This window comes from Vicugna pacos, chromosome 26, assembly GCF_048564905.1.
Source record: "Vicugna pacos chromosome 26, VicPac4, whole genome shotgun sequence".
Classification (NCBI taxonomy): Eukaryota; Metazoa; Chordata; class Mammalia; order Artiodactyla; family Camelidae; genus Vicugna; species Vicugna pacos.
Window position 1 is genome coordinate 14,909,641 of NC_133012.1, and position 13,538 is coordinate 14,923,178.

The 13,538-nt window shown below is 32.8% G+C and overlaps 1 protein-coding gene across 7 annotated transcripts in view; it reads right to left on the bottom strand.

Annotated features, from left to right (window-relative positions):
* Positions 1–13,538, bottom strand: part of MSR1 (macrophage scavenger receptor 1) — a 250,059-nt gene that overhangs the window by 161,781 nt on the left and 74,740 nt on the right. For all 7 annotated transcript variants that reach the window (XM_072950374.1, XM_072950378.1, XM_072950377.1 and 4 more), the window contains one exon: positions 6,351–6,450. The gene's annotated coding sequence lies outside the window, so the exon portion shown is untranslated. The remainder of the gene's footprint in view (positions 1–6,350; positions 6,451–13,538) is intronic.

Genomic DNA, 13,538 nt, shown 5'->3' on the forward strand with positions numbered 1-13,538 from the left:
GTTTCCAACCATAAGACGGGCTGTCTTTTTCATTTAGAGATTACAGAAGACAGACCTATAAACATTTAAAATTATGATAAAAATGGGGGTTTTCCTATATTTGATAAAAATGACAATGCATTTTAGAAATATCTGACATAAGGTCACATAACAATAAATTTAATATTTAATGGTTTTAAATTTCCTAACATGCCAGACGTTGCACTATGTTCTTTATATCTGTTGTTCCAATTATTTCTCATAGCAATTGTATGCAGTAGGCAGTCATAGTATCTCCATTTTACAGACATGGGGTTCACACTTCTAGAATTCTATGGATTTAGATTGTACTGTGCGTTTGAATAACACATTTTGTTAGCCTATTAAGTATGAATCAATGGATCATTTCTGATATGACCAGAATCATATCATCTTAATACCTAATTTACATTAAAAAGAATATTTTGTAAGAAAAGAAGCCAGTATTTTGCACTTCTATTTCAAAATTACATTATCTGGCTATTAACAAAGTATACAAATCTGCAGCTTTTGCTTGGTAATATCTGCATATTTTAGTTTATATAAATATATCTGCTTGTTTGTGCCATCAATTCAATTAGTGTAAATTACTACCAATTAGTGCTCTAAATTAGTGATCACATATGGATTCATGTAAGACTTCTATTTTTACTTTAGAAATATGCAATAATTAACACATGTCATACATTGTCAATGAGATATTTTTCATCAGCACTTTGTGTGGAAGCTGATAACCTGCATATTAAGTGTTTTATATTAAGTATATGTTGATTCAGAATGGATGTTCCAAAAGGTTCTACCTCAAGTGAAAGCCAGAATCTCTCTCTCTTTGGTTTTACTGACTATAGATCTGCTTTGATATTTTATTTTAATTTTTATATGTATTATCTATTTTTGTTTTCTTTGATAAGGCTGATTTTATTAATTTCTGTTAATTTTTATAATACTGTTATTTTGTTTCCTAATTTAACTTTTACTAGTTTTTAAGTTACTTTTTTTCTCATTATTATTATTCTTTTCCTTCTTTTTCCTTTAGATCTGATATACTAGAAGTTCTTCTAGATTCTTAGGATTGAAGTCAGTTAACTTGGTTTCAATCTTTCTTTATTTATGATATATTCACTTAAAGTTATGCAATTTTGCCTAAACACTGCTTTAGCTGCATCTCACAAGCTTTGCTGTGTCATATTTCAATTTTATTTTCAAAGTATCTTCTAATTTCCCAGTGATTTTTTTGACTCAGGAATTATTTAGAAGTCAACTGTCTAATTTCTAAGCAGTTGAGAATTTTCAAGTTTTCTCTTGTTTTTGAGTTGATATCCAGATTAATTCCATTGTTTTCAGATAACGTACTCTATGATTTCAGTTCTTTGGGGACTTGTGAGAATCTCTTTAGGGCACATAGTCACTTTTGTCCTCTTTGTTCCTCATTTATCAAGAGATTTTTAGTTATCACACTGATGTGTGCAGCATTCTATGCATGTCAATTAAGTCCTTATTCTTACACATGTTGATCAGATTCTCTGCAGCCTTCTTACCTTCATTGTATCTAAAATCTCTTCCTATGATTTACCTTTCTTAGGTCTGTATAATTTGTATTGATATAGTTTGAAATAATTCTTGGTTGTGCACTCCAGGAGTTCTCCTGTGTGTTCTCTGGGTTTGAAGATCTCTTGGCTGGTGCCCCTGCTGTCCTATTCACTCCATGCTTGTGTGAGCTTCTTTGCAACAGCCTCTGATGAGAGCTGTGCCTTCTCATCTGTTTCCTTCTCAAAGAGTCACCATCCCTTCTTTATTTAAATGTATTGTTGTAAGTTGTGTTTTTGCTCTTATATTGAATATTTTGTATGTTGTTTTGTTCCTTTTTTGTTCCATTTTTTGGGTCTTGTTTTTCATGTAGACTTCAATTTCTTTGTTTTTATGATATCAAGTACTTTTGGTATGTGCTCACACACACACACAAACATTTACACACAAAGGGAGGGGAAATATTTACTATCTATCTATCTATCTATCTATCTATCTATCTATCTATCTATCTATTTATTCACTCATTACTCTTGCCTAACTACTTCCCAGTATTTGTTAATTGGATGTAGGAATTGGAGGGCTATTTAGAATTAGATTTTTCTCTTTAAGTATCATTTTTAACATTTGCATTCAGCTTTTGTAACTAGATTAATAATAACACTATACATACCTATATTATGCTTATTTGGTTTGAGTGCTTATAGTCAGGCACTGTATGCATAATTTTTTATTCTTGGGCTCTTACTCAATTTTTCAGTTTGCTGGCCATCAAATCTAAGTACTTTAAAAAGAATACTGTATATTTTTAAGCCCTAGTGTAACTGAAAGTGTCTTATGATTGTTTACCCAAGAAAAACAGCTTGGATGAGAAAAAAATTCTTTACAGTATTTTCCCTTTCAAAATTTTACATACATTTCTCCATTGCCATCTAACATTTAGAGTTGCTGAGAAGTCTGCAGCCAGTTAAATTTTGTCTCTATTGTATGTAAGTTCTTTTTTCTCTTCTACTGCTCTACCTGGGTACTTCTAGATTGCTTTTTATTCTTCTACCTTGTCTTTTTTTGCCTGAGGAAAGTTTCATTTAACTTTTAATGTTTGACTATCATTTCTGTTACATTTGCTCTATGTTTTTTACAATTATATTGAGTCTCAATTTTCTGTCATAATTATTTAAAATTGATTTTTTAAATTGTTCTCATCAATTTGTTTTTCTATGGTGCACATTGGAAAATTCATTGAAAAACATTTCCCTATTATCAAGTCAGTTGCCTAAAACACCAATTAAGCTCCTGTTAGAAACAAAGATGAAAGAATATAATTAGAATTTCCAAACACAAACAAACTGGAAGATTACATTTATGCACAAAGTTCAAATGGTCTGCTCAGATAAAAGAATGGTGAAGTAGAATGATTATCGTCAGAATGGTATAACTATGTAAGATTTTTTAAAAACCCTAAAATTTAAATTGTAGAATAAATAAATGTGTGTTTATTTGAATACCAATTCAGAAAGTTGTTGTATCACTTTTTAAAGAAAAAATAAAGGAATTTATAGAAAAGTGAAGAGCATATGAATGCAGAATCATCTATAACTGTGGTATTTGTAAGTCAAATCCAGTTTGGAATACACTGTTCAATATTGTTCTCTACATTTCTGGGATGAATTTGCAAACTTACAAGAAGTCCTCAAGAGAAGAAAGTTGTATAATAAAAAGAAAAAGAAAGAAAGAAAGGGAGGAAAGAAGGAAACATATAATTAAGAAGATTCACACTATAATAAAAGCAATTATTTTTGTAAAGCTTTCAGAACACTGGAGTTAAAAGAAATACTAAAAATTTAGTCTATTTGTCAACATGAGAGAGGGGAGGTGGGTTTCTATCATCACCTGAACCTCTAAGATCCTAGAGTTCAATTATGCTTCATTTGATTTGGCTCATGCAGGCTGGACGTTAATATGGACCACCAGTAAAAGTAGTATAAATGTGTATCTTACACATGGACTGAAACAATCTTACAAATGACCTTGCATGTGAGATGGAGTTTAACCTAATTTTATAAGTTGACGTACACAGAGTTTTTTGAGCAGGAATGTGATTCAAACACAGCTGCGTATTTGGAAAATTAAACTGTTCTGATTTTGAGTAGGAGACATAGGGAAATTAGAAACCTATTTCTATAATCCAAATAGGCATTTTAGCTAACTTGATGGGAAGGAAAATTTTCTAATAGTCCAGAGCTCTTATAAAGTAAATTCAACTGGAGCTCAGAACAGAAAAGGATCAACACCAAGCAGACATTATATATTTGGCAGTCTGTAGCTATGGCTGACCAGATTTACTCTTATGTGTTTAGACAAATGTGACAGAAAAAGTGGCAGGTGGCAATAGTACCACTCTCCTGCACTTTCTTGAAAACTCCCCCATCAAGGCTGTTGATTTCTCAGTTAAAAGTTACCTATTTCCCCTAAAAATCACTCCCTTTGACATCGGAAAATAAGTTGTGTTCTTCCAACGTCTTATTTTAGCACAACTCAGAATAATTCTGCCGAGAAAACTGAAAGTTTACTATTTCTCTATTCAATTTTTAGCAAGACATTATGCACACTCCAGGTGGAAATTTCAGCTGAGTAAGATAGATTTGGACTTTCTAAGCCCAAAGTATCATTTGGTTTAATGTTCGAGGACGATGTTAGGAATATGGGAGTATCATCTAATTTTGTCCCTTATCATATTTTCTCTGACTATAGCAAAGACAAAAGTAAAGTGCTTGTCAACACAATGATGGTACTCTCAGGACTATACGCATGTCCCCATTCTCTCACACACACACCCTCACATACATGCACACTTCTTCACATTAAAAAACATTCGGTCAGAATTATGTGCGTTAGATCAGGAAGATGATTTATAAGATTTAGCAATTTTGAACAGAAATACCCACCTCTTCGCATTCTCTAATTCAAATTACAATGAACTAACTCCAGTTCCTCAAAATGTGACCTTATTTGGAAATGAGATCTTTACAGAGAGAATGAAGTGAAAAAGAGGTCATTAGAGTGGCTCCTCATCCAGTATGGCTGGTGTCCTTGATAAGAAAGCAGCGGTGTGGGTACAGAGACCCACAAGCACGGAGGGAAGGCTCCACAAAGCGACGTGAGGGGCGGCTGCGTGAAGGCTGGAGCTATGCTGTCACGAGACAAGGGACACTAGTACTGCAGCAGCTGGGAGACACAAGGAAGGAGGCTTCACGGGAGCATGGCCCTGCTGACACCTGGAGCTTAGACTTCCAGTCTCCAGAACCATGAAGCAAATTTCTGTGGTTCTCAGCCACTCTGTGGTTCCTTGTGACAGCAGTTCTAAGAAACTAATATATAACCTAAAATGTTTAAAAACTGGTTTTGATATTTTCTCATTTTCTAGTATTTTCTTTACTGTGTTTTCACTTATATGATTTGGTACATTTTATACATATATAATACAAAATGTATACAGAACAGATCCATGTATATTTATGAATCCATTTTGCATCCATCCATATATATATGAATGCATTTTGCATATAATATAAAATACATTCAGAACAGATCCATATATATACACACACACACATATACATATATGAATCCATTTTGCATGTTTATAAAGAATTGGTTTTAAAAGCCACAGTTCCAAGTTACTACTATTTTATAATATTCCACATGTCTATTCTTACAAAAAGCATTACGCTGAGCTCAAATTTCCAACTTTACATAAAAACACACTCCCTTGAAGGCTTAAAATCACTTTAAATAACTGCAAATTTCAGCCTGGGTTCAAAAAGCTAAATTCCAGCAGAGCAACTGAGTATTTGTTCTGGTTCTGAACAACAACTTTCTTGCTGTTACTACAACTGGGTAATGAAGTTACAACATAATGTTAATAAAACTCAACTTTTGCCTCTCAAACTCTGCACTAATTTTTAATTATATTAATGACGTAATTTTCTAACTGGGTATGTTAATGGCCATGATGATTAGGTTAAAAATTTTTGAAGGAAGAAATTAGAGTGATTTAAATTTAAAGAATCAAGTTTGGAAAATTTGTAATAATAAGGAATAATTTGCTAAAGACACTTCTCAGGTTTTGCTGAGACCGTAAGTAATGTATTGGAGTGTCACAAAGGGTTATGTCTAGTTTATCAGCTATCCTCCTGAGGACATCACATCCTGCCTCTGTCATCACATCATAATTGAAAGGAAAAAGGACTCCCAAAGGTTCTAATTTCAAGCTAGGACACAGGAGACATAGAAGAAATTATCAGCGAGAGACACTGAGGTATTTGTGAGCATATCTCCAATAATAAACATTTCTGGCTGGAAATGGTGAAAATACATTAGGAACTGGTTTTATCACTGCACAAAAGGCTATCACTTGTCAATAAGAGTAAGCACGATCATTATAGACAACCAAAACACTGTCCTGCACAGAAAATGGTCCCAGAATAGTCCGGGAAATGGATATAGTTCATCAGATTTTGACTTTTGCAGACTGCTCTGTCTAACCATTCACAGTTTGGATGTGACAGTAGCACCCAGACATAACTAATGTTCTAAAGACCTCAGAGCATATGCCCAAGTAACCAGGTGTCAGGAAAAGACAGTCCTTCAAGGGTGATGGGTATCTTCTACTCACTCGCAAACATGTCACAATATATTTTCATTTTAATTATCATTGTATTATCATTGTATTATTTTATGTAGTAATATAACTTAGGCTTTAAATTTTCCTGCATGAAATTAATCTTAAAACCAGACATACTCACCAAAGCTTGCTAGGGTGCTCACAGCTGGCCACTGCTGGAAATCATCCCAAAGACTCCATTACAGCTGTGATGAAGTGATTTCCCAGGACCCTTTGGACATCTGTAAGTTAATAATATTAATTACTTTATACTTTCAACCTTGACATCATACTGGTAGCTAGAGTGATCTGCAAGGGTAAAGTATTACCTAGTGCGGGCCCTAGGAGAAGAAAATGCTGGAGACCAATTTAATCCTTTACCAATTTGCTTAGGAGAGCAAATTGTTAGTGACCTCTGGGAAGGGAGAGTTATAAAGAAAGAAGGTGGGGAGAGAGGGGGAGGGAGGAAGAGAGAAAGAAAGGTGTTGGGGAGAGGCAAGTATTAGAATTAGTACATTGAAAGTGAAGAAGAAAAAGTGAAGTGATATTTAAACTGGGAAATTCTCAATAGAGTCAGGACAATAAGCAAGTTCAGTAATCAAATCTATCTGGACATTTATTGTGTTTCTACATCCATTTTGGTGCCTGCAAATCCCTTTAAATTATTAAGGGTGTTCAGTGTTCTTTGTTAAGTAATGTTTGGCTATTTCTATTCAGATTGTAAATTGCGTATTATCAGTAATCCTGTACTTATCAGTTCATGAAGGACCTTCTGCTATCAAATAATGCTCTTAGCTAAGAAAGGCTTAAAATTAAACAACTTTTTAATGTTCTCTGTAGATAAGCAAAAGGATGATGCAATAGTCAGAGAAATATTCTGATGGGTAATGACCTTTAATCTGAGTCTTAAATGAACTGACACTTTCCAGATGAGCAGAATGGGTAAATATGGGAGGAAGTAACAGTGAGAAGTTATCTAGGTTGTTGTTAAATGCGTGCACTCTGGCATAGGCAAGGATTCTAATTTGCGGCTTTCTATGTACTTCATGTATTATCAAGGCAAGTAACCTAATCATTCTTGACCTTAATTTCCTCATATAGATAAGGACTATAAAAGACCAACCTCACTGTTAGAAGATGTAAATGAGATAGTGCATGTAATCATAGATCACACAGAGTGTGACATATATAGCAAGTATTCAATAAGTGTTAGCTATCATTACTTCTATTATTATCCTTACATCGAAGTGCCTTTTGAAGTGTGTATTCAGTTCACTGTGGATTTCCTTTATTTTTCAAGTGAAACTGGAATAAGAATAATAGATAATAAGATAATAGAGCCCTGAGTTGATATAATAAAGTCTGGCATACTTTTGAAATTATTACCTTTATTTGTAGGTAATCATTACATACATTAAGTGATCTTATATAACATCAATCAATAATCTCAGTTAATTATTTAAGTTATTTTCCGTTCTAGTTTACAGAAATGTAATCAGATATTAATCTCTGAAAATTGTCAGGACTCCTAGACAAGATTAATTTCCTCAATTCAGAGATGTAAAAAAAAATTTATTTTTGTCCTCCTTGCTATTTCAACCTAAACTTTGTACTGATTGTGTTTGAAGCATCACAACATAAAAATCTACTTCTCAAAATTGAAGATATAGTTACATACTAAAGTATAATAGCAATGTCTAAATCAGCTTTTCCAATTTTCCCCTGTTATAGTAATGATCTAGATCATATATTTGTTTACGCTTGACTTGACAGGTTTGGATTTTTCACCTCACTGAGCTGGTGTTATTCTTGCTACATCAATAGAGGGGATAGAAGCAGAGCATGATGTATCAGACTAAATTCTTTTCTCTATTGAGCTTCCTTGATAACTCAGTTACTCTAAAAAAAAAACACAAAACAAACAAACAAAAAAAACAGCTCTTGAAGACTATGTATACTATGTATAAAAAGTAAATATCCAAGGATGCTATAATCTCAGCAGCATAAAAATTCCACTTACTCATTTTCAAAGAGTTGTGACATGTCAACACAACTTGGCGTCTAAACAAAGGAGGATATAATGTGTACTAATCAACCTAAAGGCATATTATCTATAACTCTCAATCTACTCCAGAACATAATTTAAACAATTCTGAACATAAAAACATTTCTTAACCTTAAATTTCATAATTTCAATTTATTTTTGGAAATTAGGAAAAGAAAGGAATATTTGAGATCAATTTTATTTAACTTAACTCAATAAAGAATGTGTCAGTCCTTTCATTAAAGACATAGACTCAAATCATACTTTCAGAAATAATGTGTAAGTAACTATCACAAAGGTTGTTATAGTGAATCTGCTTTGGTAAAAAAGAAATCAGGTGATCAGAAAGAAGCAGAACTCATTTACTAGGATAAATAAACTTTTAACAATGATCATTTCTGAATGTCCACATTCTGTTATCCAACTTTTGAGACTTAATAATCATGACTGTCATATGTTTAGTGTGACAGGATTTTATAGGTATTAATGCCTATATTGTAAAGACCATTAAAATTCCTATTTTAAACTAAAGAAATTGAAGCAGAGGAACATTAACCTACGTAAATTCACATGGATTATAAGTGCTAAAGGAAGGATTTGAATCCATATGTGACACCAGAGCCTATATGCCTAATCATATTGGTTCCTGTAGCTAAGAATGGAATTACTATATAACTATCTTCTACAGGGGTTCTGTGAACTTTGGAGAGAATCTGAGTTATATGATTTGAACACACATCCACACAAGCACCAGGAGTCTCCAAAGCCATTCTGACCCACTCCCTTTTTTTTCTCACTTAGTGAAAGAAAAGTAGAACATGATGACAGTGGATACCTGGTAGGGTTGGAGAGGTCCAAAACTAAGGAAAACCAAAAATGTAAACCACATTTTCCAACAGTAACGGTTGAAAGCTTAGTTCACACTACCTATGAATCAATCATTTTATCTTATGACACCGATGTATGGCTTCAACTCATCCACTCACATCACAGTGGACCATTAACCTAGGGGTGGTCTGGGGGCCAGTGTTATCCTTGTAAACTATGTCTTCATGAAAGTATGAGTGTGCTGTCAGAGTAGAACATCACCTTTCTTAATTAAGTCAGTTGACTTTCAGGTAACAATTTGGGGTATTTTATGAAAACTTCTGAAAAATGAGGTTTCTTCCATGTTGTATTACAGCTCCAGCTGTTACAATTTAGTCAGTTAGATTTCTTAAATATAAAAGATCACAATTTCTAGTATTCAAAAATATAGGCTACAAAAATGAATATTATATATTATCATGTATAAAACTTTAAAATGAATAAATGATCAGATACTGAAATTCAAACTAATAAATACCAAATGAGCTGTGAAATCCAAAGCTGTGTGTCTTTGGGTATAAAATTCAAATATATATATGTATGTGTGTGTATATACTAAGAAAATAACACCATGATTATATATTTCTCTAATTAAAAATCTAGCAGTTGCCTTTTTATTTATCTTCATTGAGATTCCTAGGTAGGAAAGTACAATAATACTAAATTAGATCAAGACATCTTAGCAAGATCTACTAGTTAGCAAAAGGCTTAGAAGGAAACTATGTTTTTGCTACTGACATAATAAATCTAAGCTTTTAGTTAAAGCAAATATATTTTAACAATAGCTGGGAACACATTTGTGCTATTTCTCAAAATAATGCAACCAAATAAAAGTATGCTTACTATAAAATTCTCCGGTTTTATTATAATAAAAATGCTATACCTAAAAAAGGTAACCCAATGTATCAAGATTTTGTGTACAAAGGTACTGATTGATGCAAAAATTCTGATTATGAAAGCAAAGCATGTTTTTGGCAGCATTGAAACATAAAATTTATAAATTAGATTAAAAAAAACATTTTAAGAAAGATTTTTATATAGTCACAATATTTTATACTATATAATTAAAAGCTGACTGTATATATTTATTTTAATGGCTTGGCCCTCAGTTAAAAATGCCTTAAAATGACCCAGCATTGATGAAAGTCAAGTGAGATTACTGAAACTGTACCAAGCACTTTCATAACATTTTAGAAATAATGCAAAATACAAAAAATAAAAATATGTAACAAAATATTTTAAACTAAAAATAAAGTAAGGTTAAGGATATACATTGAAGATTACTCAAACAGCTAGACACCTGCTCAAAACACCAGTTAAGGAGCTAAATAAATATTTAATACATTATAAAATAAAAAATTATTTCTGGGATGTATGGGAAAGTGACTAGGTTTCCAAATAATTTCAAAGTTGAATACAATCTTTTAAATTTCAAGTTATTCTTGATTATGTAATTTACTAAAATTAGAATCAGAGTTATGTTTAGGCCAGGTGTCAGGAAGCAAAAGTGAATGACTTCATCTTTAGTAACTCCAGACTCCTCTTCACTGTCTTCCTGAATCTTTCCTCAGTTCCTCAGTGCCCAATGACAAGAGTCACCAGTATACCTAGCACATGTGACATTTTATATGTTAATTTTATTTTCTCGATTATCCCCAGCATATGGTTCCTAACCAATGCATAACTATGCCATTTTGACAGAGGTACCCTTATCTCCTATGGCACTTCATTTCATTTTGTATTAATCTAGCATAACTCCTTGACAGGGTCAAATATTTTTAACGTCCTTTACATAGTCCCTTTTGGCCTGCTAACCTATTATTTAATAAAACTTTACTAAAACTTACAATAAATCAACTCTTTTTCTAGATCTTGTAATTTACATTAAGAAGTTTTTGTTTTTTACATGGACTGTAACCAACATTCCCCAAGGTTGAAATTGTATCTGTTCTGTAGCAAATATTATTTTAAAAATGCAATTATGAAATTTATGGAAGATAAAACATTTCCAACAGTTGAATTATGTCACTATGATACATAAAATTACATTATCTCAAGAGAATTCAGAAAAAATATATTATTAAAGTCAATCTTTACTCTGAAGAAGTCGTTAGCTAATTATGTATGATTCTAAGAAAAAAGACAGTGGTAGGTGCACTCAACCTTGAATGAGAGATTTTCTTCACCTGTGGTCCTTGGAGAGCTCACCCTTTCAGGCCTCAAGGTAAGCTGTCATGTACACCACAAACCAAGATTCAGGTTTAGATTAAACCTGCAGGGACCACAGAACAATTTGTCCCCATGACAAATCTTTTCTGCTGATTAAACAATGGAATTTTATGGCCCATTTCTTGAATAATATATTTGAGCTTGTTTTATGTGTACCTGCCCTAAGTTGCTGATCCTGTAAAACTGGAAGCTGACTATATCGTCTTGTCAAATTTTTGGAGATACACATTTTCCTAATTGGATTTGTTGATTTATCGCTAACGAAGAGAAAACTTTCTACTTCAGCCACTTATCTGGGTTTTCAAATTGCTTCCATTTGAAAGCAAATTGTATGAGTGAAAGAAAGTGCTTGAAGTACATTTAAGGACAAAAATATTAACTTGATAGAAATGACACAAGTGAAGAACAATGACACACATAGTCTTCTTTAAACTCTGGAATAGTTATTAAAACTACAGTGATTTGAGCAGAAAAACAGATGTTAGCAACTACTGCTATGTAAATATTCTCAGAGCACATTGTCAGTTTTACAATTTTCTATAAGAATATTGCAATTAGTGGTAATCAATTTATCAACATTTTATACTTATATTATTTGTGGAATAGAACTAGAGTTATTATATAATTAATATCCTATAGCTAATATTTAAACAGGAAACAAGAAAATAACCCTTACAGCCGATTGACAACACTAATAAATCCTCAAACTCTCAGAGCGGGCAATTGGAAATGCTTTACTTTTTCAATCTTTATAAAGAGGAAAAGATATCTTCACAATTTCCTCCCCGTATTTCATTCTATAATTCTCAGCTAGCCTAGAAGACAAAGATGGTTGACTGACATTCCATTTTAGGCTTCTAATAGGTAGTGGGCATTTTGCATATATTATTACTTTATTTAATAAAATGTTTGCTGTTATGTTATAAATTTTCTATTTATTATGATGTTTGATATACACACCCACTTGGAAAAGTAGAATCTATCTTATCCAGAGTAAATAAAAACAGGGCGTTTGCACATTTGGAAAGCTCTAAGTGTGTTTCTGTGTCACAGAACACACATGTGGTACTGTCACCCCCAAATCAGCACAATGTCTGGCCAATGATGAACCCAAGAACCAATTAATTTTTCCTGTCCAGTTGAAGAAAAGCTGAAATTCTACAACTAGTATTTTAGTCAGAAGACAGAAACAACAATTTGAAGTTACAGAAAATAAAAGTTAATGCTTCTAACCAAAACTATTTTTAAAATTTGGCTATTCTCCACAATTAACATGAGTTCCCAGTGGTACATTTTTAGTGTCTTCCATACAAATGGTGCAATGCAATGATACTACTTCATCATTGGGAATGTTAGAAATGAGCAAGTAGCCAAGACATGGAAACAACCTAAATGCCCATAGACAGATGGCTGGATAAAGAAGCTGTGGTATATATATGAATACTACTCAGCCATAAAAAATAATAAAATAATGCAATTTGCAGCAACATGGATGGACCTGGAGACTGTCATTCTAAGTGAAATAAACCAGAAAGAGAAAGAACAATACCATATGATATCACTTATGTATGGAATCTAAAAAAATACAAATGAACTTATTTACAGAAACAGAAACAGAAACAGACTCAGACATAGAAAACAACTTCACGGTTACCAGGGTGGGGAAGGGGATGGGAAGGGATAAATTGGGACTTCAAGATTTGCAGATACTAACTACTATATATAAAATAGATAAACAAGTTTCTACTGTACAGCACAAGGAACTATATTCAATATTCTGTAGTAACCTATAATGGAAAACGAATATGAAAACGAATATAGGTATGTGTATGTATGACTGAACTATTATGCTGTGCACCAGAAACTGACACAGCATTGTAAACTGACTATACTTCAATTTAAAAAAGAAAGAAAGAAATGAGTGAATAGAGAGCAGAGAACCACTGAAGGAAGACACTTTGTCAAGGCAGCACAGCAGAGATCAGATTCCGTGTCCTTGCCTTGGACCTGTGTTTGTCTAGGAACACATGCTGTGCACCATACTGGGGTCAGATCCTATTAGCACCGAAGGAGCTAAGTAAATTATACAGAGAATGGAGAAGCTTATTATTATGAAGTGTCCAAATTTACTGCTCCTGGAGAGTCATTATATTATAGAAGGAATAACCCAATAGGTATCCTAATTTCTTC